Below are 17,977 nucleotides of genomic sequence, written 5' to 3'. Positions count from 1 at the left end.
AGAGCTAGGACTTGAACCCGGGAGTCAGACTCGGGGGCCCACGGTCTTAACCAAAGGCTATGCAGAGCGATCCTGTGACAAAACCATTTACTGAGCCCCGCTAAGGGCCAAGGGGTCACTGGCAAAAGCACACTGATTATCACTGCGCCCCACCCCCCCGCAAGGCCTGGAGGGGTCTGCTGGGATTAGGAAAAGCGACCAAAGTTCGGTCCAATCCGGTGAGTAGTTAGGGGTTGGGTAGGACCACAGGCCCCACGTATACCCGTGGCTCTAACATCATCCTACAGCTTCTCACGTCCTCAGGCTATCACGGAAGACTCACAGCTCACAGAATCTCAGAGATTTGGGAGACAGGTATTCTAAAAAGAGACTGTTATGTTTTGTAAAAACTAAATCTGCTGCTGCTACTTATCCTGGGCTCATATAACTAGAATCTCCCATCCCAGAAAGAAATGGCCAAAAGGTGGGCTGAGAACCAGTTAAAACGGTCACGTGTCAACAAGCAAACATGAAATGCAGAATAACTCAATTCTAAGCAAACACAACCTCAGCAGATATAGTACATTCCATCCCCTTATCATAATATCCTTTGTTTCCACTTGTTTTCTAGGTCCATGATACTGCGCCACCAATCTAAACTCCTCTACCCGTCATCGGAGACCTTGAGTTTAGCGGTCATCTTTGCGCACAACAGTTTCACTATCTTTTTCATGGGGGCGGGCGGGGGAGGCAGGGTTTCATTGCCTTCACAATAATGTGACTCCATATACAGGCTGAATTTTTAAAATAATACTTATATGAAAGCAGGATTTTATGGTATAGACAAAAATCACTAAAAGTTTTCAATAAAGCTACATCTCAATCATAAATCGATGTAAATAATGTGTATTAAATATACCCACAGCCATTTTTGAAACAACATTAGAATATATGGCTTAGAGCCCAGGAGGCATGTCAGATATAAAAGTAGAGCACATGGAGACAGATCTCATTAAATCTAAGGATTCAATCCCTGACTTCTGTTATTCGGGAATTCTTGGATGGAGCGCTTTTTTCTACCTTAATATTTTCCCACTGGAGAGGGAGCTGGTGGGGGGTGGCTGCCTGTGACTCAGGCTAAGTACGGTGACCCAGGGGCCGGGCTTAAGAGGAATAATACCTGGGTGGGAGGAATAATCTAGTAATAATTATTATAATAATATGATAATACCATGGGGGTAGCAGGCCAGGAGCACCCACAGCACAGCTCGGGGGAGAAGCAAGTGAGCTAGCCGTGTCTTCAGCGAAACCTGGCCCTCCCTCCGGTCAGGTCTGCTCAGCCCCTCTCACAACCCCCGCGCACACAAGGTCTGGAAGGGTCAGGAGGGGAGGTCAACCGCACTCTGATCCCCAGGATTGCTTCCAGACCCCTGCACCGTCACCCACCTCGTCAAAACATCCACCCTGTGCAGCCCGTGCCTCCCAGCACCGTACAAACCCCTTCCCTTCTCCTCGTCTCGCCTGACCCCTCCCTGCCCCGACGACCTACCTTTACACCCTGTCTCCTGCCATCGTGCTGGGTGGCTTCAGGATCCACGTGGCGGTGCCTTCCCATCCCCTGCTCTCTCAGCAACTCATGCCCTCTTTTCTAGCTGTCTTTTATTTCACTCCACTCCAGCTACCCACTCCCAAAGACGCACCCCGGACCTGGTCACCACCCCAAAACCCAGCCAGGCTGGACTCTGTCTGTTGGCTCATCCCATCACAGCCACTCGTACACCCGCCAGGACCCGTCACTCCTCTCCTCTCTCATTCAGCTTAGAGTCCATGGATCATGATGTCAGTGGCTCTTATAAACACCCCTGACCTTATGCTTTGCTCACACCACCTGGCAAAAAACCCACCCAATGGGAACCAAATTATTCACCTTCTCTGAACATACGCCCAGACAGATGTGCAGCGCTAGGGGGGAGAAGTTGCACCTCAGGCTGATTGCATTCGCTTGAACTCACCAAATTCAAGTGGCCCACGTCCCCACCTTCCAAGACCCTTTCTCTGAGGCACTCATTCTCCACTCCACAGCGACCTTTTCCAAATTTCCCCAAGCGCCTCAAAACTATATACCTCTCTGCCCCTCTCACTGGCTTCCCACTCAACAGGAAAATGAAGAAAAAGAAAAACATTAAACCAGCAGAGAGGAACTCTCTTAATTTCACACTCTCAAACCTTCAAACCTATGCGCCTACCTCTCCCAATGATGGAGACCTCACTCTCGTGCAGGTCAATTGCTCCCGCACTATTAGATCCTGCCCGGCGGAATTTAACATGCCTCCTTGTCTCTCATGTTAAAAATACACATACACGTCTTCTTCCCACCTCTGCCAGTCCCCACCCCCTTTCTCACCTCCCCTTCATAGCTAAACTTCTTTAAACAATTGTCTATTCTGACACATTTACAAATGAATCAGATGATTTCTAAGATTTATTTCAAATGATCCAGTGGGGAGAAGTGGGAGGTGGGTGTGCGGGGCTTATTATACTATTCCATTTATACTTTTACATATATGTTTACAGGCAGAGTAATGGTCTCCCAAAGATGCCCAGGTCTTCATCCCCAGAACTTGTGATGACGTCACCCTACATGGCAAAGGTAAATTTAGATTGTAGAAGGGCTTAATTTGCTAATCAGGACTTAATTTGACCTTAAAATAGGGGGACTGCCCTGGATTATCCAGCTGGGCCCAACGTAATCACAAGCATCTTTAGAAGCGGGAGACAGATCAGAACAACAGACCGGACCGCTATGATGTGTGAAGGACTCAACTTGCCCTCGCTGACTCTGTAGGCAGAGGAAGGGGCCAGGAGCCAAGGAACCAGGCAGTCTCTAGAAGCTTAAAAGGCAAGAAAAATAAAACAGTTTCCGCTAGAGCCTCCAGGAAGAACACAGCCGCACACTGCCTTCATTTTAGCCCGGGTGGGGCTAGTTCAGACTTGTGACCTCCAGGCTATAAGGTAATATACTTGTGCTGTCTAAGCTGCTAAGTTCACGGTAACTTGTTACAGCAGCAATAGACTAATACAATATGTCTGAAGTTTTCCATAATACTCGCTAAGACCTGTCTCTATTTCCTCACCTCCCCATCTCTCCTGAAAATATTCCCTTCTGGATTCTACCCCTGATGAGCTCCACACATGGTCAACTCAGGAAGACACACTTAGCTGTTGGCTTTCTCCAGGTGTCGTCTAAGGCCCTCTTCCCTCCCTCCATGCCTCTTTCTGTAGGGTCCAGGCAACAACCAGGCTTCAATCAGCAGCTACGTGCCAACCATTTCCAACGCTTCCCCTTCATCCCAGAAAGCTCACTTCTGAGCCCATTCAGGCGGGGTGAAGACACAGTTCCACTTGCTTGTCTCACAGGCCCTCAAAATCACTCTACCCCGAAACTAGAGCTTTCACGTCTCCTTCCCCTCAAATCCAGTCTCTTCCTGGTGTTTCCCCACTTGTCCATGACGATGCCACCTTCCACCTGGCTCCGGCTAGAAACCTGAGGGCCACGCCTAACGTCCTTCTCCACACTCGACGGCCATCCACCACAGCACACTACTGACCGATTCACTCTCCTTAAATCTCTCAAATCCCTTCGCTTCTCTTGAACCTCCTGCCACCAGTGGGACCAGGCCACCAGCATCTCTCATCTGAATTACAACAGCCTCCTAAATGGCCTCCGACACCCACCTTGCTCACCTCTAACCCCACCATCAACATGGCAGCAAAACTGCTCTTTCTAAATACAAATCTGCTTTAAAATGCTCCAGTGACTTCTACGGCTGTCTCCAATGTCACCTGCCACCCATTCTCTCATACACTTGGCCTGCTAGGATGGCCTTTGCTCTGGTCCTCAAGTACCTCAAGTTCCCTCCCATCCATCACCTGAATGCTCTTCCCTGCTTCCTCACCTGGCTGTACCCTATCATCCTTCTCAGGGAGTTCTTTACCGGCCACCCCTAGATTCAGGTAGTCTCTGTAATGGACAGAATAATGGCCCCTCAAAGATGTCCCCACCCTAATCCCTGGAACCTGTGAATATGTTAACTTATGTGGCAAAAGGGACTCTGCAGGTATGACTGATTTAACAATCTTGAGGTGGGGGGGGGTGCAGTTATCCTGGATGACCTCAATGGGCCCAGTGTCATCAAGGGTCCTCATGAGAAAGAGGCAGGAGTATCAGAGTCAGCGAGGAGATGTGACGACAGAAGCACAGTTCACAGAGAGACCGGAAGATGCTACACTGCCGGCCTTGACGATGGAAGGGGCCCAGAGCCAAGGACTGCAGGCAGCCCCTAGAAAGTGGAAAAGGCTCTCCTAGAGCCTCCAGAAGCTGTGCAGCCCTGCGACACCTTGATTTTAGGAGTTCTGACCTCCAGAGCTCGAAGGGAATAAATTCCTGTCATTTTAAGCTGCTAAGTCTGTGGTCCTATTTTACAGCAGCAACAGGAAACTAACACACCCCTCCCCCAACAACCTCCACTCTCCACTCATAGCATACTGTCTCCCTTACAGTGTTTACTCCAATTCTTATTTATGTAATTATTAATATGTTTCCTATCCCCTCAACTACATGTCTCACAGGAGCAATGACTTATGTCTGACCTGCTTAATACGGCACTCCCAGTGGCTAGCACAGATTAGGCACAGGCCTGCTGGGTGGGTGGGTGGATGGATGGATGGACGAATGAGTGGCTGGTTGGTTGGATGGATGGATGCATGCGTGCATATATGGGGATGGTTAGGGCTGTGCAAGTTGCTTCCACGTCCATGATCATTTGGACACAGGTGTGTGAGCTCTCCCGATCTACTGTTCAGTGAGGCCTACATGGTGCCCTCTTCCATTTCCCCATTCTCCCTTCCCTTTTATAAATATACACCCTAGGAATTCCTTCCCATGGATACAGAACGTCACTGATACTGACATTTGGAACCAACCTCTTGCTTCACATGCTAGCATTTTCCATTGGTAACGTGAATTTTTGTGCATCTTTAACAGATTCTGGAGTTCTCTACGTTAAATGTAAATCTCTGTATGATAAAAGGACACACACATGATGGGGAACGTTTCATGAGAGATGGTGGGAGCTTAAAGATCAACTAGACAGTATAAATCGAAATTTTAAATGAGCACATCCTTCAATCCTGCAATTCTTCTTTAAGCAATTTGTTCCACATCTATACTCACACGGGTAGAAAAGATACAGAGACTATAGCAAGGACCAAAATAATCCAGGCCTGGCTTAAACAAGACGGAAGTTTACTTCAAGAGGAAGCAGCACAGGCCTGACACAGCAGCTCTGCAGGGCCGGGGACTCGGGCTCCTTTTATCTTGTTGTTCTGTCATCCTCAAGAATGTATCTTGGGAACCAACATGGTCACTCCGGTCCCTATCATCAAACAACCTCCGCCAGGGGGAAGCAGACAAGACGGGGAGAGACTGCGCCTTCTCTTCCAAGAATGTTCCTGGAAGTCGCATACATCACTTTTGCTCATGATCCCAGTGGCCAGAATCTCACCCAGCCACACGGCCACACCTAGCTGCCAGGGGAGCCTGGCAAATGGGCTCTATTACCAGCCAAAATTAGAGATGGAAAAAGGATACGGAAGGAACGAGCAGCAGGCAACATCTCGGATGGTCCCCCCCGGCAAGGCTTGCAAGAGGAAAACGTTAGAAATAACTGGTCAAATAATTACAGTAATAAACAGGATGGAATACCATGTAGCTACTTAAGAAAGTAAAGCTACTCTATTGGTATGGCTATGAAAATTTGTCCAAGATACAGCGATAAGTATCAATAAAAATGTCTGAGAGAGTAAGTGTGTGTACATGACAATTACTGGAAATGTCCTCCTTTCAAGCAGCAGACGCTGAGCCCTTTTCGTGTCCAGCATGACTCTACTTCTGAGGGACCCAAAGGGACAGAGCGGCCCGGGCCTGCCTTCAACACCTACATTCTAATGGAAATTCCAGAATGAATACTTGAGAAATTATTAACACTTGTCACCAGCGTCCAGGAAGCGGGGCTGGCAGATGACAGGCCACCGGGGGCTTTTTGTTTTCTCAACTGTGCAAAGTTTTTACCATCAGCGTGTATTATTTTTGTCCTAAAAAATGTCAAAGAAAGTCAGCAAACTAATACCCTGCATACCAGCTGTCTAAGGCCCACGGCACACAGCTCAGAGCTTTATGAGGCCATTTTCCTCGCCGGTGTGAATTTGCTTTCCCCTCTCTTGGCCTTAGTTTCCTGGCTGAGAGGTGGGATATTCGGCCTGCCTGTGGCTCAGGGGGCAGAGAGGATCAAACAAAACGGGGAACATTATCAGCACTATGTAGACTGCAAGGCGTGCTGCAAACCCAAGAGCCTGCAGTCCTACCGCGGGCACCAAGCACTGGGACACATAAGGCAAACGGGAGGCACTGGGAATAACTGACCAGATGCTGAACAAAAAACTAATCTAGAGCAGTAAATCACAGGGTCTGGAGGTATAAGAAACACAGTTCTCATTCTCGTCAGTAAAAAATTTGGTAACCTTTGAAAACAATGCACCACACTTTATTAAAAATAGAATCTGGGCTGGGACAAGTTCCAACAAGAAGACTGTAATGCTAGCTCTTCACAGCACTTCTGAAAGCAACTGTGTGACTGCCAAGGGGTGCTACAAAAACACAAAACCAACAATAACAACAACTTGTGAAGGATGAGTCATAAATGTATAAGATGGGTATAGAAAGGCATTTCTTTTAAAGCAATTTTAAAAGCAGTTTATAGGAAAACATGTTAGAATGCCTTCCTTCTGGGGAGGGGGGAAGAAGACAGATTCTTGCCCAGGAGGATATAATCAGAATGATGGCAATGAGAGTATCACCTCACACCGGTCAGGATGGCCATCATCAAAAAATCTACAAACAATAAATGCTGGAGAGGGTGTGGAGAAAAGGGAACCCTCTTGCACTGTTGGTGGGAATGTAAATTGATACAGCCACTATGGAGAACAGTATGGAGGTTCCTTAAAAAACTAAAAATAGAACTACCATACGACCCAGCCATCCCACTACTGGGCATATATCCTGAGAAAACCATAATTCAAAAAGAGTCATGTACCACAACGTTCATTGCAGCACTATTTACAACAGCCAGGACATGGAAGCAACCTAAGTGTCCACTGACAGATGACTGGATAAAGAAGATGTGGCACATATATACAATGGAATATTACTCAGCCATAAAAAGAAACGAAATTGAGTTATTTGTAGTGAGGTGGATGGACCTAGAGTCTGTCATACAGAGTGAAGGAATTCAGAAAGAGAAAAACAAATACCGTATGCTAACACATATATATGGAATCTAAAAGAAAAAAAAAATGGTTCTGATGAACCTAGGGGTAGGACAGGAATAAAGACGCAGATGTAGAGAATGGACCTGAGGACACGGGGAGGGGGAAAGGTAGGCTGGGACGAAGTGAGAGAGTAGCAATGACATATATACACTATCAAATGTAAAATAGATAGCTAGTGGGAAGCAGCTGCATCGCACAGGGAGATCAGCTCCCTGCTTTGTGACCACCTAGAGGGGTGGGATAGGGAGGGTGGGAGGGAGACGCAAGAGGGAGGAGATATGGGGATATATGCCTACATATAGCTGATTCACTTTGTTATACAGCAGAAACTAACACAACATTGTAAAGCAATTATACTCCAATAAAGATGTTAAAAAAAAAAAGAAAACCAATGAGAACACTGTATAATATGCAGGAGCCTAAACCAAAAACAGAGACCAGGAAGGGGTCTTGGAGATCAGCTCCATTCCACAGATGAAAAAAACCAAGACCCAGAAACATAAACCTCCTCCCCCAGTTCTGCATCCTAAGGCAGGCAGGATCTCTTTCAAGTCTGTACAAAGTGGAGAAAGGCCCGAAATAACATGTAAGGATTTCTAAGTACACAGAGAAACAGTCACTGATTATAAACCATGAATTAAAATATACGACAGGAGAGGTGAATATTGTTGCTAAAACTACAGTTTTAAGTCTATATTCAAAAACGGCTATTTCACTTATCAAGTACGTTTTCAAAGTACAAAAGTACATAGAGGACTAATTCTCAGAAGCTCTAGCATTCCCAGACTTCTGATGACAAAAGGTCATTCCTAGAGCCTTAAGGAGAAAGTGAAGCAAAAATGAAGTGATGCAGCTCAAGATTTCAGGATGAGTCAGAAGCACTTGCCAGAATTCAAGGATGGTTAAGGAGGAATTACAGTCACTGGCTTCCACATAATGAGTAATAACAACAGACATCACAAAAATAACACTTACTGTGTCCAGTCACTGCTCTGAGGACTTGATGTATATTTTACTCATTTTAATCCTCACAATAATGCTGTGAGGTGGATGTCCTTATTGTCTCCATTTTAAAGATAGGAAAACTAAAAAAAAAAAGGGCTTCCCTGGTGGCACAGTGGTTGAGAGTCCGCCTGCCGATGCAGGGGACACGGGTTCGTGCCCCGGTCCGGGAAGATCCCACATGACGCGGAGCGGCTGGGCCCGTGAGCCATGGCCGCTGAGCCTGCGCGTCCGGAGCCTGTGCTCCGCAACGGGAGAGGCCACAAAAGTGAGAGGCCCGTGAACCGCAAAAAAAAAAAAAAAAAAAAAAAAAAAGATGTAAAGATAGGAAAACTGAGGCACAGAGAGGGTAAGTAACTTTATCCAAGTTCACACAGCTAATAAGTACTGGAACTAGGTTTGAACTCACACCATCTGACTCCAGAGTGTATGCTCCCAAGCACTACACAATATTGACTCTCAAGGTGGCAGGGTCCCCTCAGAGTCCCAGAATTGCAGGAGTGAAAAACCGAGGAAACAGAAGGGGTCACAGAGTTATACAGGTAAACCCCTGCCTCTGAGGCACCATTCAAAATATTCTAGAATGAGGAGCACAGGTGTCCTTCTCTGTAAAATCACCACAGAACACTGCAACCTGTTTAAGAGAATATAAAATTGAGGTTGAAAATCAGGAGAAACTTGAGATGTAGTCAAGAGGAAATAGGTTTTTTTTTCAAAATGGTTTCAGGCTGTGGATTTTTATCTAGCCAAATAGGAAAAGAAAATAATATTGTTTAAAATAGGAGTAAGTGAAAACAAGATCAAAAAGCAGAAATGAGTTCTAAGAAGTAAACCATTTTACACCTAATACTAGAAAAATGTGCACTCTCACGTCCCTAACTTCTAAATTTTTGGATACTGACAATAGAAGAAAAAAGAAAAGAACAGAAAGAGAAAGGACCCACCAGAAGTATGCAGAACAAAATGTGCTAATATATTAATACAGCTCATCTCTCAGTGTTGGGATTATTTGGGAGGGGTGAGTTGGGAGAAGTAGTATGAATTATGTATCAGGGAAAAAACCGCCATTATTTTCTTATCCAAAGAAACTGGCAAAGCATCTGTTGTGCCTCTACAGAGACAGAAATGCAGATTGCGATTCTGAGCCTCTTGGCTCAGAACTAGTGTGGCCAGTTCTCTGGCCCCTCAGAGCTGTCCCCTCTTTCCCCCCATCTCCTACTCTGCATTTGCCTTCAATGTCACTTCTTCACAGCTACCTTCCCTGACCCTTCCCTCTCTCAGAATCCTGTGTGTCTCTTCATACAACTAATCACTATTTGTAATAACTTACTTATTTGTGACTATTTAACACCTGTCTTCCCACTGGACCACAGGTTGGCAAATGACAGTCCATGGGCCAAATGTGGCCCACCAACTGTTTTTGTAAATAAAGTTTTATTGGAACACAGCTGCGATCACTCATTTACTTATGGTAGCTACTTTCACAGTACGACAGCAGAGTTGTATAGCTGCGACAGAGATATCATGGCCCACAAAGCCTAAAATATTTACCATTGAGCCCTTTACCAACAAGCTTGTCAACCCCTACGCTAGAACAGAAACTCTATGAGGACAGGGTTGTGACTGACTGGTCTCCTAGGACCATGCAGAACATCTGGCATACAAAAGCACTTACTAAATTTGCTGACTAAATAAACTTGGTAAACAGGGTAAGCAGTATGTGCCACTCGTTGTTCAGAGAACCTCACGTCTCTGTATTCATCGACTCCACTGTCCGCCAACCAAGGCAGTCCCACTTACTGTCCCCATGCCACTCATGCAAGAACAGAGGGAACCTGCTCGGGCTCACTCAGCCAGTAAAGGCAGCACCAGGACTCAACCCCAGGCCATTCAGGTCCAGAGCCTGAGCTCCTGACCACAAGTCAGAGAAGATGGTCTTCTCATCCATACTTTTAGTAATTCCTTAGCTGCAGACGTAGAGACTGGGCAGAGGGCCGCAGCTTCTGAGAGTGTCCTCTTTGGCTGCTGGCCATCACACATCACCTAACCACGGGCGGGCAATACCCAGAGGGGCTATGGATGCCACCCGTCCTGCTCAGAGAGCACACACATCACCTAGTCCCATCCAGCAACACTGATGCTCTCCCTCCAGAGAAGTCACACACTCAGACTCACTATCCCCATTTCATAAGTGAGGGAAATGAAGTTAATGGAGGTTAAGTAACTGGCCAAGGTCAAGTGTTAGTATGAGGCAGAGGTCAGCTGTGAACCCACAATCTTAATACCATCACGACTCCAACTCCTGGCTCAACAATGCTCCTCTGCCCCACTCCAGGCTTCCACAGGAAGGCAGTTAAAGGGCATTTTCATTCTGTGCCAGGATAGCATGTCATTTCCATGCCTTATACGATACTGGGGAGAGAGAAACAACTCTGGAAAAAACCTCAACGTGACTTCACTGAATGATGTAACGCAGAAGCAAAAATGTCTGCAACTGAAGAAAGATGACCCTGGGATACATAATGATCCGAAGTCATCATAGGAAGGACAGTAAACAGCAGCTAGAGCCTCTGGCTTGTAAAACAACTCTCTTTGTGGCCACAAAGAGACAGCATAACAAACTCCTCAGGCAGAGATGACATTTCAACTCAAAAGGAGAGGGACTTCCCTGGTGGCGCAGTGGTTGAGAGTCCGCCTGCCGATGCAGGGGACGCGGGTTTGTGCCCCGGTCCGGGAAGATCCCACATGCCGCGGAGCGGCTGGGCCCGTGAGCCATGGCTGCTGAGCCTGCGTGTCCGGAGCCTGTGCTCTGCAACGGGAGAGGCCACAACAGTGAGAGGCCCGCGTACCATAAAAAAAAAAAAAGGAGAACAAAGAGCTGGGTCTGTCTTCTAGCAGAAGGTGGAGGAGGAAGTATTTACCCCAGTCCCTGGAGGAGGAAGTATTTACTTCAGTGACCTGGAACCGAGAACCTCACTCCCAACCCAGTGTTCTGCAAAGGCACCAAGCTGCCTCCTCGACGATGAGGTATCTTAAGCTCCTACTTTACCCAAAGGTACCCTTCTCATCGTTTCCCTGAAAGGCAGCATTGGTGTCACAGGATCCTGGCAAAGCCCCAGGTCAAAGAGGCCAAGTCCTCAAATTTAACTAATAGGGTGATTTCAAGTACTTCCCTCATCCCCCTCTGTAGTTCGAGCTCAAGGTCTTCATCAGTGAAAAACCAGGACAGCAGTATCCCCACCTCACAGTGTGGGATCCCTGCCCTTGCATCGGTACTGCACTACCAGAGATACTTTAGTCTAATGTACTGAAACCACCCTGTAATGTATTGATTAGGAAACAAAATATAAAATTCTGTGCTCTCTTCTCCCCTCCCCAGACAGGATGGCAAGCGGAGAAAAGAGAGGTAGCAGGAGGTCTTCACAGCGGTACTGCTCAAAGCATTATTGCTCTGCCCGGGAGCAAAGTTCAGAAACTGAAAACATTTACAATGAATGGACCGGGTAAGTTTGCACCTGTAGAGTTTGGTAATAAAACAACTGGACCCGGTGTTTTAAGCAACTTTGAGGTTTCTATTCCATTTTGCAATTAATGTTCTATTGTATTTTACAAAAGTTATTAGTCTGTGACAGATTGAAAATAAAAATAAAACTGGTCCTTCCCTACAGACTTTGAAAATAATTGCCAACAGCAAAACAGTTAAATGAAATTGAGCTTGTTTTCTGAAATGTGTGAAGAGCTGCTCAAGCTCACTCCTAATATGATAAATGCAAACTAAAAATATACCAAGACACCATTTTCTCCCCCACTGGCAAAGATAAAAAAGCTTTTGGAGAGCACCCGACTTTGGCAAGGCTGTGGGCTACGAGAGTCACACATATTGAGAGTGGAGGGCAATCTGGCAGTTACAAATGCATCTAAGTTACAAATGCAGATCCATTTCTAGGAAGTCAGCTGACAAGATACACCCCAAAGTATGCAAAATGATGTAGGGACAAAGTTGTTCCCTGCAGCCTTGTTTGTAAAAAACCGAAGACTGGAACACTACCTTCAAGCCCATCAGTTGGGGGCTAGTTAAGTGAATTCAATATGTTCAGGCAACTGAATACTCTGCGGCCATAAAAAAAGAATGAGGATGCTCTGTACTTACTAGCACAGACCCAACCCCAAGACACAAAAAGCAAAGGGCATATCAAGACTGTTCAGTATATGCTACAAGCACTGTTTGTGTTTTTAAAAACTAGGAGAGAAATATAAACATTCTTGCTTGGGTATGCATAAGATACCTCTGAAGAGAAGCAGAAGAAACAGCAAATACTGCTGGATGCCAGAGACAAGAATTGGATGGTGGGTATAATTGCAACATACATCCTTTTGTACAATCTAAAATTTCTACCATGTAACTCATATTCACCTTTTCAAAAACTTTCTTTAAAAATTCTTTTAAAAAAGGAAGAAACTGAGCTTAGTCGCCTCACGTGTTTTTGTTAGGAATACCTAAGTGTACACCAGATAACCCAAGAGGGTATGTTTATGCTTATCAGATGACTGAAAATCGTTTACCACACGATGTGCCCTCATTACCAGGAAAGGAAAAACACAGTATCCTGACTGATGATTACAGAAGCTTTGCCACACACCCTCAGTCCTGCGTCTTCCAACAACATCTCAGTCGGAAATCACAGCTTCTTCCTCCTTTTGTCCGCTCCACGCACTTCCCCTCTCCGGGGTTGTCTCAGATTGGAAGCCACAGTGAGCTTACAACATGCTGGCTCACCTTCTCAGCACTGCTCACCAGGAGGAATGGCTCTCATACAGACCCAGAGACCTAAACTCACCTGCCCAAAGCCACAAAAGTGACAAAGAGGCAGGATCGAGATTGGAACCCGGGACCTCGATCCCGAGATCGGGGCTCTTTCCACTACAGCCTTTGGACTCCTTTGCTAGTGGGAAGGAGGGGGCTCTAGAAGAAAACTGCAATAAAATGGCCAGGCACCGGGCTAAGCGCTAGACACAAATGATTCCACTTACGCCCCACAATGCCCCAGGGAGGGAAGTTCTCTCATCACCCACGTGCCATGGATGAGAAGCAGAGTCTCTGAGAGGGTGGATGATGGCCAGCTCTCACATCCAACCAACCGGATCCCATCCACAGGCTGACCTGCCTCGGGGGGAAGCTCACCAGCCTGCCATCCGCAAACCAGTTTAACAGGGCTCCTCCAAGAGCCAGTTAGGCGAACCACCATAAAGAACCTCTTATCTGAGCCGATGTCTCCTGAACTACAGACCATGAACGCCCAAGGGAGGGGAGATAACCTTAGGTGGCACGAATATGAACATTTTTAACTTTAGCAACTACGCTTTTGATATGTATTTAAAAGGCACATAACCAGCTCATCAAACCCGTTACTTCACAGATGTCATAGCACAGAATGAGGCCAAATTAAAAGAAGCTGAACAGACTTAAGAACAACTACTAAATAAACAAGTTCAGGTGCTTCTGAGATATAATGCAAACCGTGGAGGACAACAAACTGACACTTGAGAGTCACTGGTCTAACGAAGTGGATCAAGTCCATGGCTTTTCTCTAGAGGAAGAGAAGCTTGGGAACACCCCAGCACACACTATACAAGAGTTCTAAACGTCACTTTACTTGTATTTATTTTATTTTCATCCGCCCTCCACTCTCCACACCAGCCGGCCTCTCTCAGATGGATGAGGCAGGACCCCAGTTTCCAAAACATCCTGAAAACTTGTATCTAAATGACAGTGTCCTGTGGTGGCTTAACCTTGGGTTGACCACAGGCCTAGTTTGCCCTGAATAGCTCTGATTACACCTATAGATCAATGAGTATCAAATAATTAGTTTGAGCATGCCCCCTCTCACTTTAAGTGTCTGACCTGGGGAAGAAATTGGAGAGCTGACTGGGAGAGATGTGACCTCATTCTAGCCCTTCACACTCAAGAAACGGTGAGAAGGGACACCCACTTCCTCAGCACCCGCAGTCAGAACCGCACCATCTGATGAATTTTGCCTCTGCTCTTGCCCAACCTCCTTCCCCAATCCTATTTTTCCGAAAATGCCCACTAAATGTAGATGGCAGGTCAAGATGAAAGGATCCCATTGGCTCCTGCAACACCAACAGCTCTGTGCTTTGAACAAACTGAAGGAAAATGTTCATTCGCTAAAAGAGAATTATGAAAAAGTAATATGCGTGAGGGCATCACAGCTCACAAAACGCTTCCGCAGGCAAGATATCCTTTGATTCTCAAAAAAAAAAAAGCAGTGAGGAGGGTATTTCATCATGCCATTTTGTGTTGTAAAGAGACGGGGAAACAGGCCCTGAGATTTACCAAGCAGGATTTTAAACCCCAAACTGCTCCACTTTAGAGCTGTATGGAAAAAAGAAATTGTTTTCCTTTTCTCCCTAGGGTCTTAAGTGTGCTCCCCAAACCAGGAGCATCTGGTCACGAGAGAGGATGCTAGAAAGGCAAAATCTCAGCCCCACTCCTAACCTACTGAATCAGAATCTGCATTTTAACGAGATCCCCAGGTAACTCCTGCAGACAAGACAATTGGAGGAGGGATTTCCCTGGCGGTCCAATAGTTATGACTCCATGCTTCCACTGCAGGGGGCACGGGTTTGATCCCTGGCCAGGGAACTAAGATCCCGCATGCTGCACGGCATGACGGGGGAAAAAAAAAAAAAAAAAAGACAAGACAATTTGAGGAGCGCTGCTTTACTGCAAGGCAAGCCTTCCATTCTCCCATGCTGCATCTCTTCATCCATTTATCCAATAATTATTTACTGTGAATCTACCACACTGTGCTGAATGCTGGGAAATCCCCAGTGAATAAGATAAACGTAGCTCCTGCCCTCGTGGGGTTGCCAGTCTAACACAGTGGTTTTTTTTCAACCTTGGGTGCTGATCAGAATCAAGGGTGGCACTTAAGGAAAAAATGCAGGTGCCTAAAACCCACTCCAGACCTACCTACACCTCCATACAGTCAGAAACTGAGGCTGAAGCCCTAGATGCTGCTTCTCAGACAAGCTCCAATTCATGCAACTACCGTGGAGAACAGTTTGACAATACCTAGGGAAGCTGCGGGCGAGCATATCCTAAGAGTAGCATTTCCACTTCCAGGGCTATATCCTGGAGAAATGGAGGCATGTGTGCAAAGAAGACAGGAACAAGAACATTCACTGCAGCACTGTTTCCAGACAGAATATTCTGGAAACTGCCCAACTGTCCCTAAATAAGGGAATGAATAGGTAAACCATTGTGAAGTCAAAAAATACTGTTAAAGAGCCCTTAGAATGAATAAATAGAAAATAAATAGATGTATATATGTCAACATATTCTCGAATATAATTGCTGAGTGAAAAAAGATAGTCACAAAGGCTATACAGTTGTACACACACAGATATACTGCTTACGGATTCAAAAATAGAAGTATAAAGACATGCATGGTAAACACATACCATCTTCAGGAAAATGGTCAGTTCTAGGAGGAGGGGATAGCAAAGAGATAGGGGTGGTTAGTGGTTTTTTTAAGGTAGCATATCTAAAAAATGATCTTAACCAAATATGATTAAAGTATATGTCCGTTAAATCTGAAGGGGTGGCGTTTGGGTATATAACATATATTAAATTACATTCTTTTTTTCATACTTTTTTGGGTGCTAATGTTTTGTGATTTAACTTCTTTAAAATTACTTTCAAAAGCTTCACAGGGGATGTGATATATAGCCAGGGTTGGGAATCCCTGTTATAGGAACATAAAGCAATAAAACTCTACTATTTAATATCAGGAAATACATCTACAGAATGGCAACGATCTATAGCTCTTGAAGTTAAATTACTACCTTAAATAATTTTATATAGATTTAAAAAAACCTTTCACATGGCAGATAATTTCTATAGGCTATATATTTTTTTTAGGAGGCCAAGGTTATTACCCAAGGAAAGCAACATTTCTCAAACTGTGATCCTTAGCTCACCTGCAACAGAAGGAAGCGGGAGTGAGTAGAGGAGGGAATATTTATTAAAATGCAGATTCCAGGTTTCCTGCCTTAGACCTACTTAATCAAAATCTCTGAGGGCAGAAGCCCAGAGGCTTAATTTTTAATAAAAGAATGCACCTGTGGGCACAATTCTTTCGTACACCGAAGAACCACTCAAGTATATTCTTTAAGTTAATGTTACTCATATTTTTAAAACCATACGTGTCTGCATTCAATAAGGTGACATTCATCATACTCTGAAAATTAAAATAAAGCACAGGGAATGTTTTCTAAACACTTGAGATCATAATTCCACAAGTACATTCAAGCAGATCCTGATAAAAACTGGTTTCCTGCACAGTGTATCTAACCTGAAGGACAAAGAAATGTATTTCAGGAAGAACATTAACTTCACGTTGCCCTTCTAAAAGAACTTCAAAAAGCAACTGGGTGAACAAAGCTCCACAGGTCCAGCCCTGCTGCTGTTCTCACCGGAAGAGGCCCCAGACACGATTTTCACCAAAGCCAAATTCGATTAAACAGGGCATGAACGATGTAACTTGAACTGAGGCCCGGCTAGCACAGTAAAAGATCCCAAATTTCCTCTCAACACTCAAGACTATCTTCTCCATTCTAGTCTATAATCCTTTTGCTACATTTTCCCCACCTTGTTATCATGTCCTCAGCCTCTATCTTCCATTCCATCCTTATCTTGCTTGACTTTTTCTTTGGTCTCCCTGATGCTCCCCTTCATTTTCCTTTTCCCTACGTGCAGACAAAACCAACACCGCAATCCTGACTTTCAAGCCCTAGAAAACTGCTCTCGAGCCCCTGGATTCGAGCCCCTGGATTTAAAACAACCCAGGGCTTCCCTGGGGGCACAGTGGTTAAGAATCCACCTGCCAATGCAGGGGTTTGAGCCCTGGGCCGGGAAGATCCCACATGCTATGGAGCATCTAAGCCCGTGTGCCACAACTACTGAGCCCGAGCACCACAGCTACTGAAGCCTGCACACCTAGAGCCCGTGCTCCGCAACAAGGGAAGCTGCCGCAATGAGAAGCCCGTGCACCACAACAAAAAGTAGCCCCCGCTCTCAGCAACTAGAGAAAGCCCGCGCGCAGCAACAAGGACCCAACACAGCCAAAAATAAATAAATAAAAATTAAAAAAAAATAATAATAAAACAACCCAGCACAGGGACTTCTCTCGAGGTCCAGTGGTTAGGACTCGGCGTTCCCACCGCCAGGAGCCCAGGTTCAATCCCTGGTCAGGGAACTAAGATCCCACAAGCCGTGTGGTGCGGCTGAAAAAGAAAAAAGAGAAAACAAAAAAACAGCACAAAGGGTGGTGGTGGTGGGGATAAATTAGGAGTTTGGGGTTAACATATACACACTACTGTATATAAAATAGATCACCAAGAAGGACCTACCGTGTAGCACAGGGAACTCTACTCAATATCTTGTAACAACCTATAATGGAAAAGAATCTAAAAAACAATATATATATATATATATGTGTGCGTATAACTGAATCATTTTGCTGTACACCTGAAATTGACACAACATTGTAAATCAACTATACCTCAATAAAAAGTTTTTTTTTTA

At 45.4% G+C, this 17,977-nt stretch overlaps 1 protein-coding gene across 7 annotated transcripts in view; it reads right to left on the bottom strand.

Annotated features, from left to right (window-relative positions):
- USP46 (ubiquitin specific peptidase 46) overlaps nt 1-17,977 on the bottom strand; it is a 122,814-nt gene that overhangs the window by 36,629 nt on the left and 68,208 nt on the right. The window lies entirely within an intron of this gene.

This window comes from Aethalodelphis obliquidens, unplaced genomic scaffold, assembly GCF_003676395.1.
Source record: "Aethalodelphis obliquidens isolate GAN/ISIS:26980383/991018 unplaced genomic scaffold, ASM367639v1 scaffold6, whole genome shotgun sequence".
Taxonomy (NCBI): domain Eukaryota; kingdom Metazoa; phylum Chordata; class Mammalia; order Artiodactyla; family Delphinidae; genus Aethalodelphis; species Aethalodelphis obliquidens.
Note: the sequence above shows the minus strand (reverse complement) of the source record. Positions and strands in the feature narration are given on the sequence as shown.